Raw genomic sequence first — 15,451 nt, forward strand, 5'->3', positions numbered from 1 at the left:
AATGAAATCAACCTCACCTTTTTTTTTTATAGCTCAGCAGATAAAATCTGTTGCATACAGGTTCTCAAGATAAACGGGAACTTGCCTCATGGGAATAGACTTGACACCACCATAAAAATGGCATACATTCTTTCAGAGTACATCCTAAATTCACCTGGTCATCTCGGTGGTTGTCCATGCTAGTTAATACCCTTTATCCAAAGGAGAAAGACAACTTCTCCTATCTCTAGGACAAGCAAGTACTTATAGCTCAGAGGAAAGTGCCTAACACCTAGCCTAAACTCCCCTGGTGACAGAGAGATAAAGAAGATAGCTCTCGGTCCTTAACATAAACATTCCTGGGTTGTAATGCTGGCAAGAGACTGATTTAGCTTTTAAAAAGATTTAGATACTTACGAAAGGGACAGAGGAAGTATTTCTATTACAAGCGTCTTGAGGAAATCCTCTAAAAACGGAAATAAGAAGTGATGATTCATGCAAATGAATAAGCACCTAACCCATTCCTGATTTCCCCAGCTGAACTGCCACATTAAATGAATCCTGCACAAAATGTGTGCTTCTCCAAAACTGCTCTTGGAAGTGGCTGCTTAGAGCCACGAATGGTCTTTTCCAGTTCTTGCTGCTGCTGACTGTGGCCTCTGCCTGAATTCTCACCGATGAAATGCTGCTTGTGTGGGAATGACAGCAACCACACCTCCTCTGAGCCTGAGCCTGGCAAACCTCCAGGGCGCATTTCTCGCATTTTCCAAGTTCACCATGTAAGGACATCAGCTACACGGAGTACCTTGCTGGGAAGCGCCTTGGAAGGGCAGTGCGCCCATGAGCACGCCACCAAGCCTCCAGTTCTCACCTCACCCACGTGCACTGACCGTGTCTCAGCAGAAGACTGGGGTGGCCTGTGAACCCCAGCTGCTGTGCCCACCTCCACACCTCACTCTATCCCTCCAGCCCAGAGACATGCTGGGCTCCCCAGCCCCCTGCCCTGGACACTCTCTGGAAGTCTTTCTATTACAAGCTGTCTTCAGGAAATGCTCTAAAAAAGGGAATAATAAGTACGGAGTCATCCCAATGAACAGGATGTCCAGCAGTGAGCTGATGTCTCTCACGACTCACCCCTCTCTCCAAAAGGCGAAAAACTGTCATTTCATACATTTCCCCCTTTTTAAAGTTGTTGAAGCTAGGAGGGTAAACCTGGACCCTGCGATTTCACCTTGACCAGAAGCAGCAATGGCCACCTTTTAGTTTGCTTTCATTAAGATCTCTTCATATATATGGAGATTTACAATATAAAGCTTTCTCTTTTTGTATCTGCATTTCTATTAAATACAGATATTTTCCCTACTTTGTCACTTATCTATTTTTATTGAAGTATACTTCGTTTACAGTATTTCAGGTGTACAGCAAAGTGACTCAGTTACATGTATTTATGTAAGAATATATGTATTCTTTTTCAGGTTCTTTTTTCCATTATGGGTTATTACAAGATATTGAACATAGTTCCCTGGGCTATACAGTAGGTCCTTACTGTTTATCTATTTTACATATAAAAGTGTGTATCTGTCAATCCCTGTTCTTTATCTTTTTAACTTAATTTTTTCCTCTCACATTCTGTTATACAGACACTTAAAAAGATATTTTGTGTTCAAATCTTTCACTTTCACTTCATACTTTTCATCAGCTTGGACACTGTACTTGAAGAAGCCTTTCCCATCCTGCATTTCCTAAGTAGTTGCCTGTATTTTCTCCTGTTTATTTTGGGTCTCTTAACATACCAATTTTATCAAGATAACTGGCACCCATCTTCAGGATTTGTAAAATCATTTTCCTCTAAAAGTCTCTCAACCATTGTTTTCAACACTAACGCATCTACCACAACCAGGAAACGCACTGTTTGAGAAGAAAACTCAAGTTTGTAATCTAACAGAAAAGGACAGGCTCTTCTTTGAAGCTCAGCGACACGTCTTAATTTAAAGGCAGGGGAGGGACTTCCCTGGTGTTCCAGTGGTAAAGAATCCGCCTTCTAATACAGGGTACGTGGGTTCAAAGCCTGGGAACACTGGTCCGGGAGCTAAGATCCCACACGCCACGGGGCAATTAAGCCCGCGTGCTGCAATTAGACACGATGCAGCCTAAGAGAGATAAATAATTTTTTACAAATAAAAATAAAAAAATAAAGGCAGGGGAAGCAGGAAAGTGACTGCCTCATGTGAATTCCTTCTTATTCAAAATACAGGTCGTAGCAGTTTACTTGGGCTGCGTCACAAAATTCGACACACTGGCGGGCTTAAGCAACACAAATGCACTGTCCGACATTTACGCAGGCTGCAAGTCTGAGATCAAGGTGTCAGCAGGGTTGGTCCCCTCTGAGGGCTGTACGGGAGGATGTGCTCCAGGCTTCCTGGTGGAGAGGGCGGTTTCCTCACAAGCACATGCACTATGTATGTAGCAGGTAGGTGCCTGGGCTGAACTCCGATCCCAGGGCTGCTCATCCGCAGCAGCACCAGGCCGCTGGAGGGCTTGTCACGGACCCGTTGGCAGGAGGACTGCAGGCTGACACAGACGTCTGCTCAGCTGTGGACCCATGGCCCGGCCACAGCCCTGCCAGAGGCTGCCTGGTTGAAATCCAGGTCACGGTTCACCTCCCTCCTGCTTATTGCATTCAACGATGCCTTGAAGACCCCCTACTGCACCAGCCTGGGTGGCACATCCCACCCAGTCATTTCCACATCAGAAGCATGTCCATTGAGAAGGTTAAAATTAGGCCCTGGCTCAGTGCTGTGGAATTAGAATCTGTGAGGCTGGGTCCAGGCATCTGTGCTGGAATATTTTCTCCACGGGACTCTCATGCCCAAAGGACTGTATTGACAAAGCCCTTCTGCCTCACCCCACTGATATTTCTGCAGTAGAGCTACAGCCGTTGTTATATTAAACTGCATCCGCAGGAGGAAGAGAGAGGAGGAGAGGTGACAGTTCTGCTGATCTCCAAACACGCTGTTACGGAACCACACTTGGGTCCACTCGCCCGCACGCACTAAAGCCCGTCTACGGACACGGGTCACGGTGAAGGAAAGTGCCGCGTTTACGGCGGGGCAACAAGCAAGGGGTCCAGGTATCTAGGGCTCAAAAGGCCCCCACTCCCCCGTGGCTTTCAGGGAAAGGTGTTTACAGATGGGGTGAGGCTGTTGGTGGGAATGTACACTGGTGCTGCCGCTATGCAGAACAGTGTGGAGGTTCCTCGAAACACTAAAGCTAGAGCTACCGTAGGACCCAGCAATCCCACTCCTGGGCATATACCCAGAGGAAACCATAATTCAAGAAGACACACGCACCCCAATATGTATAGCAGTACGATTTACAATAGCCAAGACATGGAAGCAACTTAAATGTCCATCGACAGAGGAATGGATAGGGAAGATGTGGTACATATGTGTGATGGAATACTACTCAGCCATAAAAAAGAATGAGATTATGCCATGTGCAGCAACATGGATGGACCTAGAGATTATCAGACTAAGTGAAGGATGTCAGACAAAGACAAATACCATACGCTACCACTCCTGTGTGGAATCTAAAACAGTGATACGGATGAACTTCTGAACAGAACGGAAACAGACTCACAGACATAGAAAAAAAACTTATGTTTACCAAAGGGAAAAGGTGGGGGAGAGGGATAGATCAGGAGGTTGGGGCTAACATATGCACACAACTATATATAAAACAGGAAATCAACAAGGACCTCCTGTAGAGCACAGGGATCTCTACTCAATATTCTGTAGTAACCTAGGGAGTTCCCTGGTGGCCCAGAGGTTAGGATTCTGGTCTTTCACGGCCGTGGCCCGGGTTCAATCCCTGGTCAGGGAACTGAGATCCTACAAGCCACACAGCACCACGAAAAAAAAGCAAAATTCGGTAATAACCTAAATGGGAAAACAATCTGAAAAAGAATAGATATCTGTGTCCATATAACTGAATCACTTTGCTGTACACCGGAAACTAACACAACACTGTAAATCAACTATACTCCCAATATAAAATTTAAAAAATGTTTAAAGTGAATTACAAACGAGTGGGGTGAGGGAGAGGAGGTTGAGGGGTGTGTGGTCAGCTTGTGGACATTCTTCCGATTGGTTGGTGGTGAGGTAATCTGAGGTCAACATCATCAACCGGCTGGTTCCAGCTGGTCTGGGGTCTACGTGCTTGTGGGCAGCATGCAGTTACCTTCCTCCCCCCTGCTGGGGGCTTCAGTCTCTGCAAAATAGCTCCAAGGACGTGGCTCAGAACAGTATCTACAGCCCTTGAGGAGGAACAAAAGGTCCTTGACTTTGTTTAACGGCTAGTATTATTTGGTCTTTTGGGACTCTTTTCCTTTCTTTTGGCACTTTCTCCCTTCTCTGATTAAATTGTTTGTTTCCAACTCACGGAAGGCTAGGAGGCTAAAATTTTCTAAAGACGAGAAGCAGGCAGAAGACATGGGGAGAATCCATCCCAGGAAGGCCCCACAAGGTCCTGCTCACTTACAACATCACATTCAATCTGGGCTGCTTACGCCATTTTTGGACAACATACCAACACATCTTAAGATGGGTCCCACCCGACTGTTGCACATTTGGACAAGGTGCGGTGGGGTAGGATTATGCAAATCCAGATCTGAAGACTAGATAAAGCAATCAGGGTATTTCACAGTATACAAGAGAAATTTTCATGGGGACAGAATACCAACCTTCTAATATTTGAAAGCCTGTTAGCCAAGAGGGAGAGTGAACTTCTGTTTTGTTATACAAGGACCCAATCAGCTGTGATGGTTGAAAGCATGATGAACGCAAATCTGAATTCATTTGCCTCCTAACAATGCAACGTCTACAGCAGAGGGACACAGGTCCTCAGGCAGCAGTGCTTTTCCCAGCAGTGCAGACCCTGAGGAGAGCCAGGCTGTGGCAGCTCTGGAGGACCTCAGACACTCTTTGCACGGCCTCTGAGACCTAGAACATCTCAGAAAGTCCACGAGTGCAAACCAAAGAGACACTCAGTCCCTGCACCTTGGATGAACTGATTTGACTCTACGTATGCATTGCTTGGGCTAATTAGAAATATGGAAGTGATCAGAAGACAGAATAAACCTCTGGGCACATCCTGAACAACAGAGATACTTCTCATCAAAGTCCAAACAATAATTCAAAAGCAAGGTTCAGAGCCAAAATGTGGAAACAAACCAAGTGTTCACTGACAGATGAATGGATCAAGAAAATGTAGTGTGTATATTCACACAACAGATATTATTCACCCACAAACAGGAAGGAAAGCTTCTAATTGATACAAAGACCATTTATGTATTTTTCAAAGATTGACATTTCTTTGTATGAACAGTGAAAATTTAACAATTCCACTTTTAAGAGGAAAGGTTAGTGTTTCTTTGTAGAAACAATTAAGTCTCAGCAGTAGAGGCATAAGCACACACGTGCACACAGAGTAAACAGAATAGCGCCCCACTACCTCCCCGCAATCTGATCCCCCGATGAGCCCTGCTGATTCTCCCTCCAAATATAGAGAACCTGTTTACTTCTCTCCATCTTCTCAGACATCGTCTTCCTGGACTACCACGCCAAATTCCTAACCTTATCTGGGTCTCCCGACTTCCACTCTTACTGAATCCCCACCCCATCCATTTACGCAGCAGCCAAAATCAATTGTTCCTCTTTCAGTGCAAACTGGATCAGGACACCTCTCATTCACTGCTTTCCCACTGCACTTGGCAAACATCTGAACTTCTTCAGACCCACGGTTTTATTTCCTTCTCACTCACTGTGTACTGTCCACACTGGCTTTGGGGTCTAGGAAGGAAATTTTGACACAGGCTACCACACAGATGACACGCGAAGACATTAAGCTAAGTGGATAAGTCAGATACAAATGGACAAATGTTACATGATTCCACTTCTGTGAGGTCCCCAGATGGGTCAAATTCATAGAGACAGAAAGTGGAGTGGTGGGTGTCAGGGGCTGGGAGGGGGGTGGGGAGTCAGTGTTTAATGGGGACAGAGTTTCACTTGGACAGGATGAAAACATTCTGGAGATGGATGGTCGGGATGGTTGCACAACAATGAGAATTCTTGTTTTCCTTCCTTAAGATTTTTGTTTTACTTATTTTTGGCTGCGTTGGGTCTTCGTTGCTGGGCGCAGGCTTTCTCTAGTCGCGGCGAGCGGAGGCTACTCTTCGGTGCAGTGTGCAGGCTTCTCATTGAGGTGGCTTCTCTTTGCGGCAGAGCATGGGCCCTAGGCGCGTGGGCTCAGTAGTTGTGGCTCGCGGGCTGAGGAGTTATGGCTTGCAGGCTCAGTAGTTGTGGCGCACGGGCGTTAGGTGCTCCGCGGTATGTGGGATCTTCCCGGACCAGGGCTCGAACCTGTGTCCCCTGCATCGGCAGGCGGATTCTTGACCACTGTGCCACCAGGGAAACCCGAGAAAAAAAGCAAGACTCAGACCCCAAGGGGAGGAGTGGAAGTACGAGTTGGGAGGTTCAGAAGAAGCTTCCAGTGACACTGCATGACCCTGAGTTGGCTATTTTCTTCTCTGCATCTCGGCTACCATATACTTCCTACCCTCATAGAAAAATAACCTGTCTGGAATTGGAAATTTTTCCATTTAGTCTTTTTGTGCATGTGACATTTTTATTCAGAAAAATAATCTGTGTTGAACTGGAGATTTTTCCATTTAGTATTTTGTACATGTGACATTTTTATTCAGGTAGTGAAATCTCTGGGTCAACAGTGATACCACATTCTCAAGATTTTGATAAGTAGACTAGAACTTCTTAACAGGAATCAAGGGGCAGGCTTTGGACAATCCATGGACTTTGTGACATCCAAAGGTGCCCTTTTTGTGTGTGTGTGTGTGTGTGTGTGTGTGTGTGTGTATGTGTTTGTAGACACCCTTTGAAGGGTGCGTGAGCACCTGTAGTTTTCTATGATTTTAGCTTCTCCAAATGGCTCTTGGACTCAAAGGTGCCTGAGGGAAGCGGACGTGTACTCCCCCAGTACAGAATTCTGAACGCAGTGTCAGTAAACATTCAGCCAAAGAGCTTTGCCAAATTGCGTGTTTTAACGTAACTTTTTAATCCACTGAGTCGATGTACCTGGGATCTTTTTTTACATACTTATCTCACTCTTTATTTATTTTTTTTGGGGGGGTACGCGGGCCTCTCACGGTTGTGGCCTCTCCCGTTGCGGAGCACAGGCTCCGGATGCGCAGGCTCAGCGGCCATGGCTCATGGGCCCAGCCACTCCGCGGCTTGCGGGATCTTCCCGAACCGGGGTACCAACCCGTGTCCCCTGCATCGGCAGGTGGACTCTCAACCACTGCACCACCACGGAAGCCATTATCTCACTCTTATAAGGCTGAAACGTTGCTGCTTCCCCTAAGTTTCCTTGTCCCTCTCCCCACTCTCCCACCAGGCCGTGGAAGAGGAATGGGAGGGAGAGGGAGAGTCCAGCAGGGAGAGGACAGTACACCTGCTGGGAAGCGGTAAAGAGGGGTCCAGGGTGGGAGGGAGGGAGACACAAGAGGGAGGGGATATGGGAACAGGTGTATATGTATAACTGATTCGTTTTATTATAAAGCAGAAACTAATACGCCATTGTGAATCAATTGTACTCCAATAAACTTCTAAAAAAAATTAGAACTACCATATGACACAGCATTTTCATTCCTGGATATATATCGAAAAAAATAAAACCAAAAAACATTAATTTGAAAAGATATATGCACCCTAATGTTCATGGCAGCATTATTTACAATTGACAACATATGGAAGCAAGCTAAGTGTTTATTATGAGATGAATGGGTAAGGAAGATGTGAAATATATATATATATAATGGAATACTACTTAGCTAAAAAAAAATTTTGTTTGAATTGAAATTGTATCAAGTATCTTTTCCGACCACAATGCTATGAGACTAGACACCAATTACAGGAAAAGAGCTGTAAAAAAATACAAACACATGGAGGCTAAAGAATACACTACTCAATAACGAAGTGATCACTGAAGAAATCAAAGAGGAAATTAAAAAATACCTAGAAACAAATGACAATGGAGACACGACGACCCAAAACCTATGGGATGCAGCAAAAGCAGTTCTAAGAGGGAAGTTTATGGCAATACAATCCCACCTTAAGAAACAGGAAACATCTCGAATAAACAACCTAACCTTGCACCTAAAGCAATTAGAGAAAGAAGAACAAAAACATCCCAAAGTTAGCAGAAGGAAAGAAATCATAAAAATCAGATCAGAAATAAATGAAAAAGAAATGAAGGAAACGATAGCAAAGATCAATAAAACTAAAAGCTGGTTCTTTGAGAAGATAAACAAAATTGATAAACCATTAGCCAGACTCATCAAGAAAAAAAGGGAGAAGACTCAAATCAATAGAACTAGAAATGAAAAAGGAGAAGTAACAACTGACACTGCAGAAATACAAAAGATCAGGAGAGATTACTACAAGCAACTCTATGCCAATAAAATGGACAACCTGGAAGAAATGGACAAATTCTTAGAAATGCACAACCTGCCAAGACTGAATCAGGAAGAAATAGAAAATATGAACAGACCAATCACAAGCACTGAAATTGAAACTGTGATAAAAAATCTTCCAACAAACAAAAGCCCAGGACCAGATGGCTTCACAGGCGAATTCTATCAAGCATTTAGAGAAGAGCTAACACCTATCCTTCTCAAACTCTTCCAAAATATAGCAGAGGGAGGAACACTCCCAAACTCATTCTACGAGGCCACCATCACCTTGATACCAAAACCAGACAAGGATGTCACAAAGAAAGAAAACTACAGGCCAATATCACTGATGAACATAGATGCAAAAATCCTCAACAAAATACTAGCAAACAGAATCCAACAGCACATTAAAAGGATCATACACCATGATCAAGTGGGGTTTATTCCAGGAATGCAAGGATTCTTCAATATACGCAAATCAATCAACGTGATACACCATATTAACAAATTGAAGGAGAAAAACCATAGGATCATCTCAATAGATGCAGAGAAAGCTTTCGACAAAATTCAACACCCATTTATGATAAAAACCCTGCAGAAAGTAGGCATAGAGGGAACTTTCCTCAACATAATAAAGGCCATATATGACAAACCCACAGCCAGCATCGTCCTCAATGGTGAAAAACTGAAACCATTTCCACTAAGATCAGGAACAAGACAAGGTTGCCCACTCTCACCACTCTTATTCAACAAAGTTTTGGAAGTTTTAGCCACAGCAATCAGAGAAGAAAAGGAAATAAAAGGAATCCAGATCGGAAAAGAAGAAGTAAAGCTGTCACTGTTTGCAGATGACATGATACTATACATAGAGAATCCTAAAGATGCTACCAGAAAACTACTAGAGCTAATCAATGAATTTGGTAAAGTTGCAGGATACAAAATTAATGCAAAGAAATCTCTGGCATTCCTATATACTAATGATGAAAAATCTGAAAGTGAAATCAAGGAAACACTCCCATTTACCACTGCAACAAAAAGAATAAAATATCTAGGAATAAACCTACCTAAGGAGACAAAAGACCTGTATGCAGAAAATTATAAGACATTGATGAAAGAAATTAAAGATGATACAAATAGATGGAGAGATGTACCCATGGTCTTGGATTGGAAGAATCAACATTGTGAAAATGACTCTACTACCCAAAGCAATCTACAGATTCAATGCAATCCCTATCAAACTACCACTGGCATTTTTCACAGAACTAGAACAAAAAATTTCACAATTTGTATGGAAACACAAAAGACCCCGAATAGCCAAAGCAATCTTGAGAATGAAAAATGGAGCTGGAGGAATCAGGCTCCCTGACTTCAGACTATACTACAAAGCTACAGTAATCAAGACAGCATGGTACTGGCACAAAAACAGAAAGATAGATCAATGGAACAGGATAGAAAGCCCAGAGATAAACCCATGCACATATGGTCACCTTATCTTTGATAAAGGAGGCAGGAATGTACAGTGGAGAAAGGACAGTCTCTTCAATAAGTGGTGCTGGGAAAACTGGATAGGGACATGTAAAAGTATGAGATTTGATCACTCCCTAACACCATACACAAAAATAAGCTCAAAATGGATTAAAGACCTAAGGCCAGAAACTATCAAACTCTTAGAGGAAAACATAGGCAGAACACTCTATGACATAAATCACAGCAAGATCCTTTTTGACCCACCTCCTAGAGAAATGGAAATCAAAACAAAAATAAACAAATGGGACCTAATGAAACTTCAAAGCTTTTGCACAGCAAAGGAAACCATAAACAAGTCCAAAAGACAACCCTCAGAATGGGAGAAAATATTTGCAAATGAAGCAACTGACAAAGGATTAATCTCCCAAATGTATAAGCAGCTCATGCAGCTCAATAATAAAAAAACAAATAACCCAATCCAAAAATGGGCAGAAGACCTAAATAGACATTTCTCCACAGAAGATATACAGACTGCCAACAAACACATGAAAGGATGCTCAACATCTTTACTCAGTAGAGAAATGCAAATCAAAACTACAATGAGATATCATCTCACACCAGTCAGAATGGCCATCATCAAAAAATCTAGAAACAATAAATGCTGGAGAGGGTGTGGAAAAAAGGGAACACTCTTGCACTGCTGGTGGGAATGTGAATTGGTACAGCCACTATGGAGAACGGTATGGAGGTTCGTTAAAAAACTACAAATAGAACTACCATATGACCCAGCAATCCCACTACTGGGCATATACCCTGAGAAAACCATAATTCAAAAAGAGACATGTACCAAAATGTTCATAGCAGCCCTATTTACAATAGCCCGGAGATGGAAACAACCTAAGTGTCCATCATCGGATGAATGGGTAAAGAAGATGTGGCACATATATACAATGGAATATTACTCAGCCATAAAAGGAAACGAAATTGAGCTATTTGTAATGAGGTGGATGGACCTAGAGCCTGTCATACAGAGCGAATTAAGTCAGAAAGAGAAAGACAAATACTGTATGCAGACACATATATATGGAATTTAAGAAAAAAAAATGTCATGAAGAACATAGGGGTAAGACAGGAATAAAGACACAGACCTACTAGAGAATGGACTTGAAGATATGGGGAGGCGGAAGGGTAAGCTGTGACAAAGTGAAAGAGCGGCATGGACATATATACACTACCAAACGTAAGGTAGATAGCTAGTGGGAAGCAGCCGCATAGCACAGGGAGATCAGCTCGGTGCTTTGTGACCGCCTGGAGGGGTGGGATAGGGAGGGTGGGAGGGAGACGCAAAAGGGAGGGGATATGGGAACATATGTATATGTATAACTGATTAAATTTGTTATAAAGCAAAAAAAAAAAATAAAGATGCAGAAAAAAAAATAAAATTTTGCCATTTATGACAAAAAAAAGAGGGGTCCGGATACCTTGAGGGGGGTTTTGGAGGACGGGCAGAGGTTGGGTCAGTGGCAGGAGATACCATTTACCCCTGATCTCTGGGACAAGTGCACGCATAGGTCTGACAGTTACTTGTGTTTTCCTTCAAACTGGTTTCCTTCAAACTCCGATGATGACATCAGAGGCTTCCGACCTTCCCGATTGGATGGACCAGACTCCTTGGTGCTTGGCAGCAGTAGTAGACAACAGAATCTTGCCAGAGCTTCTCTCCACTGACAGTTGCCCCGCAGCTTGGAGAAGGGACGACCACTTGTGTTTAGCCCAAGTCCAGAAGAAGAGTTGGGACAAAGCAGAGTCTAGGCTTCGAGGAAGGGAAGAGTCTGGGAGACATCATGGACAATCGTCAACCGACTTCCCAGGCTGAGGAGCTGAACTCCCAGTCCAGCTCTTCAGGGTACCCCATGGAGTTGACTGTCTATGAAGAAAGCCCAGGACCATCAGGTGAGGGAACTGGCATGAGAAGGAATTTCAGAGATTTGACCAGTAAGGAGGAAAGGGTACAGAGGTCGGGAAGGAGCACCTGCATAAGGTGCCTATGAAAGAAAGGAGACATTCAGAGAGCCAGGGATTGAGGGAGGAGAGCACAGGAGCTGGGGACACGGAACACCTGGGGAGCAAGAAACAGGGTTAGGAGATGAGATCCAAGGATGAGAGAAGAGGAGAGAGGAAACAAGGGGAGGGTTCTTTTTTTTTATTCCTGGTGGGAGAAATTATCTACCATGAGAAAGAGTTTCGAGAACGGGAAGCTGGACAAATGACAAAAAGAGTCAGGGGAGGGATAGGTAGATATGGACAGAGAAAGATGGAAAGATGACTTGGGGCAAGGTCAGCGGTCTGTGAGACTGGAAAGCACGGGGGTGCTTCGGGGGGGGAGGCGGAGTCGGGGTGGGGTTGGGTGGTCACCAGTGGCTGGATTCCCAAGACGAGAGCGTCATACTGCAGTCTCTTCTCCTTCGTCAGCTCCCTGGGCTGGCTGCAGCCCCCCGCCTCAGCGCCCCGGCTGTAAGAGGAAGAGGTCAGTGGCGTTCAGAGCGGAGGTGGAGGGCAACACGGCCGCTGAGGCCCAGGACACCTGGGTCGTGGAGTCGCTGAGTGGGCTCAAGATGAAGCTCAAGCGACAGCGGGTGTCTTCAGTGCTGCCTGAGCACCACGAGGCCGACACCTGGGTCGTGGAGTCGTTCAGTGGGCTCAAGATGAAGCTCAAGCGACAGCGGGTGTCTTCAGTGCTGCCTGAGCACCACGAGGCCGACACCTGGGTCGTGGAGTCGTTCAGTGAGCTCAAGATGAAGCTCAAGCGACAGCGGGTGTCTTCAGTGCTGCCTGAGCACCACGAGGTCTTCAAGTAGATGCTTGGTAAGGACCCACCGCCCTGCCCAGCAACCTCCAATCCTATACTTGAAAAACAAACAAACCAAAACTTCCCATGACTACACTTTCCCAGTGGAAAAGAATTCCCTGCTACTTGGTGCGCTCTCCGTCCCTGGCGGACTGTCTACGAATAAAGGATATGGGGGGCACATAAAAGACACAGGATGAGGTTAGACTTAGAAATGATACAAGACTAGGTTAGATTTAGAAATGATACAGGATTAGGTTCCCTTGGTTTCAACTGTACCCGAGACTCTAGCTCTTACTGGCCTTTTGAATCTTACTGGCATGTTCGGGGTGGAGGGAGGAGGGGCTGACAAGCCATCTTCACCCCCTGACATGACTGTCAATTGAGACATTGGCTGAGAGTATCTTGATGCCCTCTGCAGGTACGTGAATGCATGATGAAGGGGCATCACTCCCTGTCACTCGGCCCCCCCAGAAGGGGAGTCACCCCCTTTCCTCCCACAGTGAATGGTCTTCCCTCCCCTCTTTCCGTCAGCTTCACCCTGGGCCACATCTTGGCATTTCCCCAGGGGGGCGCGGTTCACCCTCTTGGCTCTGGAATGCTCCCACGACAGCCCTGTTCCCACTGGCAACATCTGCCCTTTTTTCACAGAGGATCCCGTCGTTAAGAAATTCCTCGCCTGGGACAAAAACCTGGAAGTATCTGACAAGGTAAGTCACCCACTGAGATGGATTCCTGCTCCAGCGCCTGTTCTAGGTGGGCGCGCTGGGTGCTTTCTACACCCACGTTTCCACTCCCCTCCTAACCTCATGCCTTGTCAACACTTCCCTCCAGGGGCCTCGAGGTCCCCTCTGGGATCTGAGCCCCAGGAGTGCCCCTTTGGTGGTTGCTGCCTAAGTCCCCTCTCCTCTCAGATCCTGGGGACTCGCCTTGGCTCCGGTTCATCGAACACCGTCCTGTGCCCGCGGCCCTAAGTCCACGCCCTCAATCCCACAGCCTCCCATCCTTGGAGCGCCGCCAACTCTGACCTTCTGTCCTCTCCCCTTCCCCAAATAATCAGGCTCACCCCACACGGGGGTCTCTCCTCCAAGTGGCACCACCCATTCCTCGTCCCCTGCTCCCTTCTCCCTCCCACTCTTTCTCCTCTTCCAGGATGTGACCTCTCTCCTACGTTTTTTCCCCTCTTTCCATCAGTATCTCCTGTCGATGGTGATAGCGTATGTCAGCCGGGCCGGCCTCTTCTCCTGGCAATTCCAGATAATCCATTTCTTCATAGCTCTGTGAGTACCTTGCTCCATCCCCGCCATCAATATTCAACACCCTGGGAGGGCAGAGGGAGAGATGTGGGGCTCTGACCTTTCATCTATTTTTTTAAACCCCTTTGTACTGACTCTAGGTGTGAAAATGACAGGATTACGGTACCGTGGTTTCTTTTTCAAACCATGTTCTGTTTTTTATAGCATTCATTGTCAAAACAAACTACCCTAATGTCAATTAAAACACTGAAAGAAACAAAGCAAAACGCGAAACTTTCCTAAGAGGAGAGGAAGAAAGAACTGACACCATCCTGCCCCCGAGTAACAGACTTGAGACGTTTCCGGTTCGAATTCTCCGGTCTCAGGTCTTCCGACATCAGCACCAAGTGTGATTATCTTCCGTTTCTGCATTCCCACGACAAATGCCACAATCGGGGCCCGTATCACATAGCGCGGATTTGGTGTCAAATGCTCCCCACTGATGTTTCTTCCAAGTCTCCCAAGCCAGTTGGCTCTATTTGCCTGAACATCCTTCCAAAACACAGGTCTGACCGCTTCACACAATTTCATTGGCTAATGACATGCCAAATCAAGGCCAGAGTTCTGCGTTGGGATTTAACTCTCTCTGCAATCTCCAGCACACCGTCCTGATACTTTACTCCTGTGTTTCACTGCTCCTTCCAAATACCCTGCCCTCTAAGTTTCTATTGAGCTTTCTATCCAGGTATCTTTGCCATACATTTATCTGAAGAAAACGACCCTATCCTTAAAGTGGGTTCAAACACCAAAACCTTCACGATGCCCGATCTCCCTAACTTCTGAATCCCAGAGGCACTTTAGTTCAAATTGTATTATAATGTGATGCTTTGCATTATAGTCATTTCTTATCTCCCCCTTTCCCCTTCCCCGGTCCCACTAGACTAGACACCACGTGGAAGGCAGGTCTCGTCAAAATGTCAATGCATTCCCAAAACACTCAGCACAATTCTTTTCATTGGGCAAATGTTTGTTATTGTGAGACTTCTAGGTAATCAGTATTGCATTTGGCCATGAGATAAAATGTTCATTCATTCATTCATTCATTCATCTAACAAACCTTATAAAGTACACCCTACATGCTGGGGAATATGAGGTGGTGGGAACAGAGATTCACAAAAGGCTGTTGAATTCATGCATCAATATGAACCAAGCCCTAAATGTGTCATTTGCTAGGAGAAACAGATCAGATCAGCTCCTGCCCTCAGGAACTGTACATGTACCTACAACATAGGAAGAGAGGTGTGTGCACATAAAACAAGTTGAAGGGAACGGGGGGTTTGGATCGTGTCCTCATCATCAAGGTGTGAGAGGCACCCTTCTGAAGGTCCTGCCTGGCAG

Source organism: Mesoplodon bidens (genome assembly GCF_964165515.1).
Source record: "Mesoplodon bidens genome assembly, contig: HAP1_SCAFFOLD_205, whole genome shotgun sequence".
In the NCBI taxonomy this organism is placed as follows: Eukaryota; Metazoa; Chordata; class Mammalia; order Artiodactyla; family Ziphiidae; genus Mesoplodon; species Mesoplodon bidens.